Source organism: Sapajus apella, unplaced genomic scaffold (genome assembly GCF_009761245.1).
Source record: "Sapajus apella isolate SASKATOON/1434 unplaced genomic scaffold, GSC_monkey_1.0 scaffold7, whole genome shotgun sequence".
Lineage (NCBI taxonomy): Eukaryota > Metazoa > Chordata > Mammalia > Primates > Cebidae > Sapajus > Sapajus apella.
The window spans coordinates 38259443-38274232 of NW_022436947.1; the positions used below are offsets into that span (position 1 = coordinate 38259443).

Below are 14790 nucleotides of genomic sequence, written 5' to 3' on the forward strand. Positions count from 1 at the left end.
CTGCCGGCCTCGGCCTCCCAAAGTGCTGGGATTGCAGTATGTGTTTTTCTATTCCTGCATTAATTTGCTTAGGTTGATCTCCAGTTGCACTCATGTTGCTGCAAAGGACATGATGTTGTTCTTTTTAATTACACTGTAGTATTCCACAAAGTATATGTACATTTTCTTTCTCCAGTTCACCGTGGATGAGCACCTAGAATGATTTCATGACTTTGATATTGTGAATAGTGCTGTGATGAACAAGTGAGACACATTGTAAAGAATGATTTGTTTTCTTTTGGATATATGACCAGTAAAGGAATTGCTGGGTTGAGTGTTAATTTGCTTTTGAGTTCTTTGGGAATTCTCCAAACTGCCTTCCACAGTGGCTGAACTAATTTACATTCCCACCAAAAGTGTATAAGCGTTCCCTTTTCTCCACAGCCTCACCAGCATCTGTTATCTTTTTAACTTTTTAATAACAGCCATTCTGATTTGTGTGAGATGGTATCTCATTGTGGTTTTTGTGTATGTCTGCGTATTTGAGATATTCACTTTGTCACTCAGGCTGGAGTACGGTGGCACAGTCTTGGCTCACTGCAACCTCCTCCTCCCGAGTTCAAGCAATTCTCCTGCCTCAACCTCCTAAGTAGGTGAGATTACAGGCACACACGACCACACTGGGCTAATTTTTTTGTATTTTTAGTAGAGATGGGGTTTTAACATGTTGGTCAGGCTAGTCTCAAACTCCTGACCTCAGGTGATCCACCTACCTTGGCCTCCCAAAGTGCTGGTATTACAGGCATGAACCACCATGCCCGGCCCTCATTGTGGTTTTGATTTGCATTTCTCTAATGATCAGTGATGTGGAACATTTTTTCATATGTTTGTTGGCCACTTGTCTGTCTTCTTTTGAGATGTGTCTGCTCATGTCTTTTGCCCATTTTTCAGTAAGGTTTTTGTTTGTTAAGTTCCTTACAGATTCTGGATATTAGAACTTTGTTGGATGCATAATTTGTGAATATTTCCTCCCATTCAGGAGGTTGCCTGTTTACTCTGGTGATAAGTTTCTTTTGCTGTGCATAATAAGCTCTTTAGTTTAATTAGATCCCACTTGTCAATTTTTGTTTTTGTTGCAATTGCTTTTGAGGACTTGGTCATAAGTTCTTTCCCAAGATCTATGTCCAGAATAGACATTATAAACTTATTTTATAATAGTTGTTTCTATTTCTGTGAAAAATGACTTTGGTAATTTCACAGGAATAGCATTGAATCTACAGATTGTTTTAGGCAGTATGGCCATTTTAATGATATTAACTCTTCTAATCCATGAGCATGAATTGTCATTTCCATTTGTTTGTGTGACCTGTAATTTCTTTCTTTTTTTTTTTTTGAGACGGAGTCTTGCTCTGTTGCCCAGGCTCGGGTGCAATGGTGTGATCTCAGCTCACTGCAACATCCACCTGCCGAGTTCAAGCTATTCTTCTGCCTCAGCCTCCAGAGTATCTGGGACTATAGGTGCACACCACTACGCCTGGCTACTTTTTGTATTTTTTAAAAAGTAGAGATGGGGTTTCACCATGTTGGCCAGGCTGGTCTCAAACTCCTGACCTCAGGTGATCCGCCTGCCTTGGCCTCCCAAAGTGCTGGGATTACAGGTGTGAGCCACCGCATCTGGCCCTGTGATTTCTTACAGCAGTTTTGTAGCTCTCCTTGCAGAGACCTTTCATCTCCTTGGGTGTACTCCCAGGTATTTTATTCTTTTGTGGATATTGTAAATGGGATTGTATTCTTGAGTTGGCTTTAATTTTGAACATAATTGTTGTATAGAAATGCTACTGATTTTTGTACATTTAATCTTATATCCTGAAACTTTACTAAAGCAATTTTTCAGCTCCAGGAGCCTTTTAGCAGAGTCTTTAGGGTTTTCCAGGTATAGAATCATATCATCTGCAAAGTGAGATAGTTTGACTTTTTCTTTTCCTATCTGGATGTCTTTTCTTTCTTTCTCTTGCCTGACTGCTCTGGCTAGCATTTCCAGTATTATGTTGAATAGGAGTGGTGAGAGTGGGTATCTTTGTCTTGTTCTAGTTCTCAAGGGGAATGCTTCCAGTTTTTGCCTGTTCAGCATGATGTTGGCTGTGGGCGTCTCAGAGATGGTTCATTACTTTAATGTATGTTCCTTTGATGCCTCTAGTCTTTTGAGGGTTTTTTTTTTTAAATCATGAAAGGATGTTAGATTTTATCAAAGTTTTTCCATGTCTAATGAGATGATCATATGGTTTTTGTTTTCAATTCTGTTTATGTGGTGAATCACATTTATTGATCTGTGTATGTTGAGCCAACCATGCGTCACAGGAATGATGCCTACTTGATCATGGTGAATTAACTTTTTGATGTGCTATTGGATCTGGTTGCTAGTGTTTTGTTGAGAATTTTTGCATCTATGTTTATTAGAAATACTGGCCTGTAGTTTTCTTGTTTCCTTAAGTTTTTGCCAGGTTTTGGTATCAAGGTGGTGCTGTTTTCATAGAATGTGTTAGGAGGGAGTCTATCCTCCTCAATTATTTGGAATACTTTCAGTAGAATTCATAACAAGCCCTTCTTTGTACATCTGGAGAATTCAGCTGTGAATCCATCTGGTCCTGGGCTTTTTTTTTGATTGGTAGATTTTTTATTACCGTTTCAATATTGAAACTCAGTATTGGTCTGTTTGGGGCTTCAATTTCTTCCTAATTCAATCTTGGGAGGTTGTATGTTCCAAGAATTTATCAATTTCTTCTAGATTTTCTAGTTTATGTGAGTAGAGCTGTTCACAGGAGTCTCTGAGAATCTTTTGTACTTCTTTGGGATCAGTTGTAACGGCACCTTTATAGTTTCTGATTACACTTATTCTAAACAGACCTAAAAGGAGGCAATATTAGCCCCAACTGCTAATACGGTTCAGTAAAAAGCATTTTATTCTTTAATCAGTAGGTGCTTACTTTAAAAAGTAAATACCTAGCCGGGCACGGTGGCTCAAGCCTGTAATCCCAGCACTTTGGGAGGCTGAGGCGGGTGGATCACGAGGTCAAGAGATCGAGACCATCCTGGTCAACATAGTGAAACCCCGTCTCTACTAAAAATACAAAACATTAGCTGGGCATGGTGGCGCATGCCTGTAATCCCAGCTACTCAGGAGGCTGAGGCAGGAGAATTGCTGGAACCCAGGAGGTGGAGGTTGTGGTGAGCCGAGATCGCGCCATTGCACTCCAGCCTGGGTAACAAGAGTGAAACTCTGTCTCAAAAAAAAAAAAAAAAAAAAGTAAATACTTGAGTAAAAAGTCTTTTTAAAATTATTCATACTTAAATGAAAAATATTTAATTAGATAATCACTTTTCTCCACTCTTAATAGCTAATAAGTAGTTATATTGATGGGAAATGTGAGGAAAAGGGATAAAATAAACTGGAAGTACTAAAACTTCCAGGAGTGGCCAGGCTGAGCTGGGCATCAGAGTGGGGTTACTGTCACTTAAAGGGCATGGTGGGCACATTACAGTTTGTTCTGGCACTTCTATGGCAGTAGCCATTCCCTTGACAGTTTGGTAAGGCTCCCTAGCAACTGAATTTTGTCTAGCTTGTCCCAGTGGCACAGCAGGCAGAGCCAGGAGAAATATAGTAGGATTACATGTGGTAAATGCAGAGATGAACTTCCTGATTATAAGGATGAGAAACACTGAAACCAGCTCTTTACAGAGAGGGAGTTTGTGGAATCTGCAACCTGAAAGAGGCTCTCTCATAGGAAAAGTTCTCTGATAGAAGGCAGCTTTGTGGAGTGTGTACACTTAACTGGACATGGCTGAAGACAGTAGGGGGGGATGAGCTTTGCTTTGAATGAGAGGCAAAGGAGTTGTCTTTTTAAAAATTAAATACCATGAGTAAAGTATTCATTTCTGTCCAAAGCAAAAAAAGACTCTATGACATTACAAATGGTTTTATTCTGCAAGAGATCTAGTAAACAGATCATCTAGAGAACCTTACCGTTCAGGCTTACAGATCTATAGATATTTCCTTTTAACGAGCAACTTTCTTGTAATTGTTTTACATAACAAAAGTACTTCCAAATGGAAACTAGTAAAGAATGGGCTAATTTTGGGGAACTTCATACTCCTAATATATACCTTTATGATTTCTCTAAACTCCCAGGGTGCCCTCAACAGTTTTTAAGTATATCAAAATAGGGGAACAGAGAGAGAGTGGGGAGCCCTGGAAAGCACAAACACCTGGATCTTGTTTACTTCGTTCACTGATGATTAGCTCACTGCCAGCAACATCCTTCTCTCCAGGTATTATCACAGCATCCTCTCCTTTACTTACTAAAATGTGAATGCCTACAACACACTCAGCAAAAAATTCAATTCAACTAATAATTTCACATCTTATCCTCATTTGAAAGCACATTAATATTATTGTACTTCACCATCAAGGCATGCATATACCTATCTAACAATCCTGCACAATCTGCACATGTACCCCAGAACTTAAAGTATAATAAAAAAATATTATTGTACTTCAGTTTCTAGATCTGTAAAATTGGTGTGCTGGAGTAGTTGAACAAACTAGATGATCTGTGAAATCTCTTTCAATTCTAAAATTATAAGTTTCTGCGGTCTCTCCAGGCTGACAGTGCTGCTTTTGGACTATGGAGTTAGATCCCGGCTCTGCCACTTTCCTAGTGAGCAACTTTGGGGAGGTTGCCTAACCCCCTTTGGAAACAGCTTCCTCATGTCATTGCTATCATTACCACACTCACTTGGTGCACTTTGTTGGCCAAGTTACTTGAGTCTGTTTCCTCATATATGAGGTGCTGTGAATGGGATTAAGAACACATAAAGATTAAGCGTCCCTAATTTGAAATCCAAAATGCTCCAAAGTTTGAAGCACCTGACCCCAAGTGATGAACCGCAGTAAAAATTCAGGCATACAAGGCAGAGTTTATTCAGCATCTCCAGGGGCAAAAAAGGCCCTTCCACCCCACTTCAGCTGCAATATATATTTTCTGTGCATGCCCAAATTCCTCCATGAAAGCACATCCATAAAATGTAATAAAATGACATGTGTAGGCTGGATGTGCCAGTAGCAGTTTACCTACATGAGGTAAAGATCTATATGCATTACTCCCTGTGTTTTCTTGCTTATTCTCTACTCTGTGGTGTAAAGATATTGTTGAAAAGTGTTCAAAAGGCCTGCAGATACCAGAAAAAGAGGAAGCATTTATGTTCATAGTATAGCACAGAAAGTGAAGCTGTTGGAGAAACTGGACAGTGGTGCAGATGTGAAACATCTTCATAGACGAGTATGGTGTTAGAATGACCACCATATATGACCTGAAACAACAGAAGGATAAACTGTTGGAGTTCTATGTTAAAAATGATGATTAAAAATTAGTGAAAAACAGAAAACCACTGCATAAAACTAATGATTTTGATCATGTATTGAAAGATTGGATCCATCAGCAATGCAGTGAACATTTGCCACTTAAAATGTCATGTGATCATGTAAAATTGAAGGGAACTGTGAATATTCAATATATCTGGCTGCAGTCACTTAAGAAAAGATACAACATTAATTTTTTTACGATTCGAGGTGATAAAGCATCTGCTGATCATAAAGCAGCAATGATTGATGAGTGTGCCAAAGTTATCTGGTGTCAGATTTTCTGACACCAGAACAAGTCTATAATGTTTATAAAACATCACTGTTTTGTGTTACTGCCCCAGGAAGACACTGACTACAGCTGATGAGATGACCCCTGTAGGAATTAAGGATGCCAAAGACAGAATAACTGTGCTGGGATGTGCTAATGCAGCATGCACACACATTGTAAACTTGCTGTGACAGACAAAAGTTTGTGTCCCTCCTACTTTAAAGGAGTGGATTTCCTACCAGACCATTATGCTAACTAAAGTGCACAGATCACCAGGGACATATTTTCTGATTGGTTTCCCAACGTTTTGTACCAGAGGTTCATGCTCTCTGCAGGGAAGCTGAACTGGATGATGACCACAAGATTTTGTTATTCATGACAACTGTTCTTTTCATCCTCCTGCTGAAATTCTCATCAAAAATGTTTATGCCATCTACTATCCCCAACATGTGATTATTAATTCAGCCATGTGGCCAGGGTATCCTTAGATCAACAAAGGGTAAATATAAAAACACTTTCCTGAACAGTATTCTAGCAGCAGTGAAGACAGAGATGTGTGGGTGTGGAAGGTTTGCAAAACGAGTTTAGCATGAAAGATGCCATATATGCTGTTGCCAATGCTTGGAAGACAGTGACTAAAGATACAGTTTTGCATGCCTGCAGTCTCTAGCCTGTGACTATGTGCAGTGATGATGATGAACAAAGCAGTGATTTTGAGGGATTTCATATGTCAAGTTAAGACAAAATGGATGTCTGATCTCCTTATGTATTCAAAATAATATGCTTTCGGAATTCATCAGCAAGCTGGGAGACGTAGATATCAAAGAGGATTTTAACATTGACAATGAGCCTCCAGTTGTTCATTGACCAATGTTGAAATAGCTGAAATGGTTCTGGATCGAGATGATCACAGTAATAGTGATGATGAAGATGATGTGATTAACCCAAAGAAAAGGTGCCTATAGAAGGCATAGTTAAAATGTATGATGGATTATTGAAGGACTAGAGCAGTATACATTCATAATTGAACAAGAAATCATGTCAGTTTACAAAATGAAAGAGAAAATTCTAAGACAAAAACCATTGTTTATGAGGCAGATAACTCTGGAGGAAATTTTTTAAAAAGCCATTTAGCAGATTACCTAATCATCCCTAGAGCACCCACTTCCTAGTCCTTCAGGTGCTTCTAGTGTTTCTTCTTACCTAAAAAAATAAAATGAAATAGAGTGTACAGTGACTTTTTAATCAAAACACAGCATCATAGGTGGAGACAGCAAGCCTGCTGTTGCTTGTGGTTGCTGTTATTTTGCAGCCAGTACAGGTATTCTGGTGCTGCTACTGTGCTGCTTAGTTATTCTGAACGCATTATTTTACTGTATTAATGGCAGGTCATATATTTTTACTGTTAATTATTTACATGTGGATAAGTCTAAGAAAATGATGGCTCTTTGGTAGCAAATAAATTCAGAGTCAGGAATGCTGGTGATGCCAAACAACCACATATTTCCACATGAGTGACTGAGATAGTAACACCTTTACTTTCTCGTGGCTCAATGTATACTAACTTTGTTCATGCACAAAACTATTTAAAATACTGTATAAAATTACCTTTAGGCTATATATATATATGAGGTGTATATGAAACATAAATGAATTTCGTGTTTACACTGGGTCCTATCCCCAAAATATCCCAATTATGTATATGCAAGTATTTAGAAATCTGAAAAAATTCGAAATCTGAAACACTTCTGGTCCTAAGCATTTTGGATAAGGAATATTCAACATGTAAAATCTATTGCAAATGTCCACATAATGCCTCATACTGTCTCTCATAGGAGAGCCTCTATAAAGTTAATGTCATCCTTTTTGCTTACTGTCTTTGGAAAGGTTCCTTATGTATTTCAAACTAATATCACACAAAGTTTCCCACTAAAACATGGGACAGGAGTTGAGAAAATAGTTAGGTTTATGCTTTCGAGTTAAATATAGGTCTTGCATTTCAACATTTTACTTTTCATTTTTTATTACCCATTATGATTAAAACCATCTGGCACATATGTTAGCTGTCTGGGCTCCCAAAGCCAATGTTCAAAATAAATACATATTAACTTGACCAGAAACACCTGCTTTTATCAGAAATACAAACGGCTGGTTTAAATAGCCAGATAAATTTTATAAGAGTCTGAAACTTTTTCTAGATATTTTAAATCCCTTGCCTATTAGCAATATAAAATGTTTGTATTACTAGCAATATAAAATGTTCTTCTAAAACTAGACTCATGTAGTTTTCCTTTATTTAGACAACAAATATTTATTGAACAACTATAATATGAAAACAATGACAATTAACATGCACATGAACACCTCATTATGAACAAGCATGCAAAAAAAAGAAAGATCATTTTGTGACCAATTATTGTGGTCACAAAATAACTGTGACCAATTATTGTAGGCACAAAATAATTGTAACCAGTTATTGTGATCAATTATTTTGGAATTAGGATGTGTGTTTAAAGAAATAAAATGTGTGTGAATAATTCTGAGATGAGCAGTTAGGGAAAATGTGACTATAATTCATACCTATAACTACAAACTGCATTTATTCCTGTTGCATCTTAAAATGAATGCTGTGCAGTTATTTCTATCTGACAGGCATGGATGGATACTGGCCAAACATGCATTTACTCCAAGTATGGCTTGTTAGTTACAAAAATAATTTTAAAGAATAATTTAGAAAACATACAAGTTAGTAATATACTTCACAAAAAATTGTTCTCAATGAGTATTTGAATAAATAGTAAAAAAAAAAAAAAATCTGCCCCAAAGTTAATTATGTTTTCAAAACAGAATAATAATGTTTTAAAATGCTAGAGCAAAGAGGAAAAGAAGGGCCTTCATGGAGCTCTCAAGCTCTCTATTAGAGTCTCTCTGCAGGAAGAGCCATTCTACTAAAATGGCAACCTAAACCATCCCACAAAATTCTCATTTTCACTACCATGTTTTAATTTTCTCCATAAAATTTATCACAGCTGGCATAATATATATGGTAGCTGATATGGTTTGGCTGTGGACCCACCCAAATCTCATCCTGAACTGTAATTCCCACAATTTCAATGTGTTCGGATAGGAAGCTGGTGGGAAGTAATTGAACTATAGGGTAGGTCTTTCCTGTGCTGTTCTCGTGATAGTGAATAAGTCTCACAAGATCTGATGGCTTTAAAAACAAAACTTTGCTTGCACAAGTTCTCTCTTTGCCTGCTGCCATCCATGTAAGGTGTGACTTGCTCCTCCTTGCCTTCCACTATGGTTGAGAGGCAGCCCCAGCCATGTGGAACTCTAAGTCCAATAAACCTCTTTCTTTGGTAAATTGCCCAGTCTCATTATCAGGAGCGTGAAAACAGAGTAATAAGGTAAATTGATACCAGTAGAGTGGGGTGCTACTGAAAAGATACCTGAAAATGTGGAAGCAACTTTGAAACTGGGTAATAGGCAGAGGTTGGAACAGCTTGGAGGGCTCAGAAGAAGACAGGAAAATGTGGGAAAGTTTGGAACTCCCTAGAGACTTGTTGAATGGCTTTGACCAAAATGCTGATAATGATATGGACAATGAAATCCAGGCTGAGGTGGTCTTAGATGGGGGTGAGGAACTTGTTGGGTACTGGAGCAAAGGTGACTCTTGATGTTTTGGCAAAGAGACTGGCAGCATTTTGTACCTGCCCTAGAGATTTGTGGAGCTTTGAACTTGAGAGAGATGATTTAGGGTATCTGGCAGAAGAAATTTCTAAGCAGGAAAGCATTCATGATGTGACTTGGGTGTTGTTAAAGGCATTCAGTTTTATAAGGGAAGCAGAGCATAAAAGTTTGGAAAATTTGTAGGCTGACAATATGATAGAAAGGAAAATCCCATTTTCGGAGGAGAAATTCAAGCCAGCTGCAGAAATTAGAGGGTTCAAGCAGATAAATGAAGTTATGTGACTTATAAAAGGATCATTGGATGCTTTGTGGAGAATAGATAGTATTGAGGCAAAGGCAGAACAAGAAGACCAAGCAAAAAATGGTATAGTCAAGAGGTGATGATTATTTGAAGCTGGCAGTGGAAGTGGAAGTAGCAGGCAGTGGACTTCAATCTTTAGCATCTGAGGCAAAGACAACAAACAGCATTACAGAGAATGTTCAACCAGCTCCCACAATTACAGAAGGTCAGATCCCTGTAACAAATCCCTTTCTTAATAAATAGAAGGAGAGAGGAGTGTGGGAGGACAGGAATAGAAGATGGGGAGGGAGAGGGAATATTTATGTGTATATTTATAATACATATTATATGTATGTATCTCTCCTCATAGTTCTACTCTCTGATTGGATCCTGAATGATACAAGAAGTGATGTAATAAAATAAAGATAATCTAATCACTGACTTGCTGGGAGTAGAGAAGTCTAGGAGATGGAAGAACTAAGCATGACTGGATTGGGTGAGTGGATGGATGATGGTGGCATTCATGACTCATGTAGTTTTGTTGAAGCTTTTTACTTTTTAACTGCATATCTTCACCTTGCTATAGGTAAAAATTATCTATAGATTTCATGAAAATTTTAGTTGAATATAGAATTTAATATGTATACACTCAGAGTGAATTAATAGTAAGTATAACCCTTCCTTAGGTGGTTATTCACATTATATATAAATACTTAAGGATCATCTAAAGATGCAATAAATTCATGAAAATTCTAAGGCATGTACAGAATAGGCATATATGTCATAACATCAGTAAATACTTGCTGAATAAATGAAAATCAGAGATTTCAGAAGGTTTGTGAGTCTCAAAAATGTGTTGCATTCAATATTTTTGCTTGTTTACTATGTGGGATACTTTAAGAGGCACAGAAATTACTATGTCTATTACTAGTCACATTACCATTACCCCAAAATGACAAAGTCCATTTACATTTCTTCAGCTTTCATAGAAATCTATTGAACATTATGTTCTCAAACTTTTGCCAAAAGCCTATGTGGAAATGACCATGTGAGGAATGTTTTGGTATTTTTTATTAAATTGCAATTTGATAATTGTGTTTGTTCAATGTCCTTAACAAGATCTGTGTGGTAAATTCTTCTTAAAGTTCAATGCTAGGCAATATTTATTTCTTCTTATCAATCAGTATGTTTCATTTTAGTAGTTGATAAGAACTATGCAATTTAAATTTCTCTTTTTACCAGAAGTCAAGAGTTAAGTATTCTACAATTTTTTTTTTAGCTGGAGTCTCGCTTTGTCACGCAGGCTGGAGTACAATGGTGCAATCTCGGCTGACTGCAACCTCCGCCTCCTGGATTTAAGTGATTCTTCCTGCCTCAGCCTCCAGAGTAGATGGGATTACAGGCACCTGCCACCACGCCTGGCTAATTTTTGGTACAGATGGGGTTTCACCATGTTGGCCAGGCTGGTCTCGAACTCCTGACCTCAGGTGATCCACCCGCCTCAGCCTCTCAAGGTTTTCTACTAAATTTTAACAGCTATTCATGCTTAAGTTTTCAGGTTAGTAATTCACTATCCCTACACCTTCCAGTTCCACCATTCTATTCATAAACTAAATGTTGTTCTTTTCCCATTTTTTTTTAAACCTACATCTCTATACTTCATTATAAATTACTTCAAATCTTTTTAGAATGAATACAGATAAATAATTATAGATTGTGAAACTTAATCTAAATTAAAATTTTCTTAATTTATCAATTTAGTAATAAAAGCTAAAATTATGTCTGGGTACATAATGTTAAAGCTTAAATATGAAGAAAAATATTGCTCAACAATACTCTAACAGAAGAGGTAAATGCTAGGAATGTGTGTTTATTTAATAATCTACTATCACACTGTAGTGGCAGCATAATGGTTATTAACTTCAAACATGTCAAACAACTCCAAATGGAAATATGTACACCATTAATAGGATGCCATGTATTCCAAATACTCAAGGAAATTTCTTTAGTTATTACTATGAATCATTTTATTTTACACCAAACTTTTCAAAAATCTTATTTTTTCCCTGGATTTATAATAGAAAAAAAAATCTGATGTATTTCTGGGTGTGGTCTCTGAAATTTTTATCTGGATGTAGTCTTGTGAGTTTGATTTTGATTAACTGAATATTTGAAGCCATCTTGAAATATGATCTTTGTCCAAGACCTATATAACTTTTTGTTGTCCTTGAGAAAACACTAATGATCACTTTATTGGAGCATTCTCCTCAACTCAGCCTTAGTGACATGCATGTGTCAGAAGGGCTTTAGGTATGGAAGACACTGTGTAAGAATCAGAGCACCTTTGTAACTACACATAGACATTTCCATGATACTCTTTGGCTCTAATAAAGTTAGAAGCCAAATCTTCTAATCACATCATCTGTGAACTCTGAACTGGCTACATATGAGTAAGAGAATATCAAGCATTAATATCAATGGTGGGAAGTATAAATGCAAGAAGAAAAATGAGAAGACAGTGCCCTCTGAGTGCTGACACCAGATCATTTTTGGCCTCTCTTAAATTAGCTAAGCCTCTTCCTGATCAGTTCCAAGTACACTATGAAAGAAGGCCAATGAATACTCTGCTGATCATTTAATCATTTCATAAAAATTGAATCATCAAGTGATTGAAAATAAATAAATTACCTTCTTTTTCTCTTTGGCTTTCTGTTCAGGAACCCATGTTATTTAAGTAACTCTATTCTTGCAAAAGTAAGTCAATCATACCCCTGACGTAGAAAATAATTTAAATACGTATATGTGCTGAGAGAAGCATGCTGGTGAGGAATATCTGAAGGACATGACATCAATTCATTCCTTTAGATAAGCAGTCACAGACATGGATCAGTTTAGCCCATGGAATTATTTTGTTTGACCCACAGAGTATTTAAAAAAATTTTAGCCAACACTGAAAAATTGAGATGTCAGACGTAGAAGATCTGGCAACACTGCACTGGTATCCCCACATGGCAACATCTGCTGGGGGTGAAAAATGGCTGCTGCTCCATTTAGCTAGGGCTGGGGTTTTCCAGTGGTCATAGTCCACACACACGCAAACACACACACACACACACGCGCGCGCACACACACTCTCTCTCTCAGTAGCATATGTACACCATCATCTCATAGTCCTCAGGCTTTGCTCATTAAATCACCTGCCTGGCCCCTATAGTCATCTGCATTTATGATTCCTACAAATATCCTAGTCAGTCAGACCAGCGGAGGACTTCATGCTAGGATCATATCATGCTGCTATCATTTGTGTCAGTATTTTTACCAATTTCACCCTGGTGGTTTTCATCAGCCTATATTTAGGTATATCAGAAAACCTTAAAAACCCTGTATTCAGCTATAGACAGCGTAGATGGCATGTTCTTTACAAAGCAGTATCTTCTGTGGGAACCTTTCTGTGAGAACCTTTAGAATAAATTTTCTTCTGGCTTTATTAAGAGTACTAGCTACGCTTGTCCAAAGCAATTTGTTTGCTTTTCTCTCATAAAATGTGTATCTTGTGTATCTCAACAGCTTAGTTTCTTCTAACAGACTACTACAAAGTCCAGAGGCAAATGTGCAGCCCATTCTTAGCAAGTGTATAGTGCTCAATGGTATATGTGCACTCTTGGCTGCATTTTATAATAACTGTTGTTCTTTGCTTCGATCTTTTCTCTTGCTATATTTAGAAAGTAACATCAAATTTTAATAAAGGAAAATAAAAAGAAAAAAGAGAAAAACTTAGGTAATTCCTTTTACTATTTAGTTTTTAAAGAAAAGTAATACATAGCAATAGTTAGAAGATTCAACTAACATAGAGAATAAATTTAAAATCTTTCCCCTCCCCTCTGTTCCTTTTTCACAAAGGTAACCACTTGCAGACACACACACACACACACACACACACACACACACACACACACACACACTTATATTTACATATCAAAGTATAGATACATCATCAAGGGAGCAAAAGAAGTTCCCTTTCACATTTTTAGCATTATACGAGAAATAGTTTAGGTATATTTTTAGAAATACTGTTTTCTTGCTGTGAATACTATATTTGCTAATAGTTCACAGTACTAGATTTTTTTCCAAGTGAAAGAAAGATTTCACAAAAATACTATTTATAGGACAATTAGGAAAATGAGAATATTTGATAATACTAAAAAGTTACTCTTGTTTTTTGGATCTGCAAAATGACACTATGATTATGTTTCAATAGCAGAGTCCTTATCTTTTAGATAAATGTAATAAATACTTTCAGATAAAATATGCTACTTAGGACTTCAAATAATCTGAAGTACCACAAAAACAAAATTTGATAATTGTTGAAGCAGAACAATATACATATGGGCTTTATTATACTGTTGTATCAGAGTATATGTTTGAAATCTTCCACAATAAAAAGCTTAAAAACTTCACAGGTATATTACATTTATTTGAAATGTGATAAAATTGAGTTCTTAAAATATCATCTATAACTTCTCTGAATATATATTTTTCACACTACCCAAGAAAAAAAGTTTTTCAAATTATAGAAGGTACTAGTTTACAATCCCAGAATGCATTTTTTAAATAACTGTTTTGTTGAACTATAACTCACATACCATGAAAAATGCATCCTTTCAAAGTGTATCTCCAGTGGTTTTTGGTATTTACAGAGTTATGCAACCATCACCACAATCTAATTTTAGAATATTTTCATCAACTCAGAAAGAAACCCCATGCCCATTAGTAGCCAGCACTGCAATTTAATTGCAATGTCACCGTACTGTCATCTTTTTTTTTTTTTTCAAGTGGCAATACAAATAAAGCCTCTACTCTTCTGCACTGATATCTAATTATCTTTAAAGCACTTGTCCCATCAGAAAAGTAAGATCTCAACTGTGGCAATTCCTTTCTTCTTACCTCCTCATCACACCCACAACATAAGAAATACAGTCACCTATAGTAGGCTGCAGTGACTGCTTCCAAGTATAGGCTTCCTAAAATAGGATTATGCAGGGTGTGGCCCTATGTCATGCACTGGCCAATAGAGTGTGAGCAGACATGATACATGTCTGAAAAGTAGTTTTATAAGACATTGTGAGTTTTTACTAGCCCTCTTGTTTTCAT

At 36.7% G+C, this 14790-nt stretch overlaps 1 long non-coding RNA gene across 1 annotated transcript in view; it reads right to left on the reverse strand.

The window, feature by feature from the left end:
- The window catches only part of LOC116550382, a 30723-nt gene that overhangs the window by 2586 nt on the left and 13347 nt on the right, over positions 1-14790 (reverse strand). The window contains exon 2 of the long non-coding RNA XR_004268372.1: positions 6809-6869. This is a non-coding gene — a long non-coding RNA (uncharacterized LOC116550382). The remainder of the gene's footprint in view (positions 1-6808; positions 6870-14790) is intronic.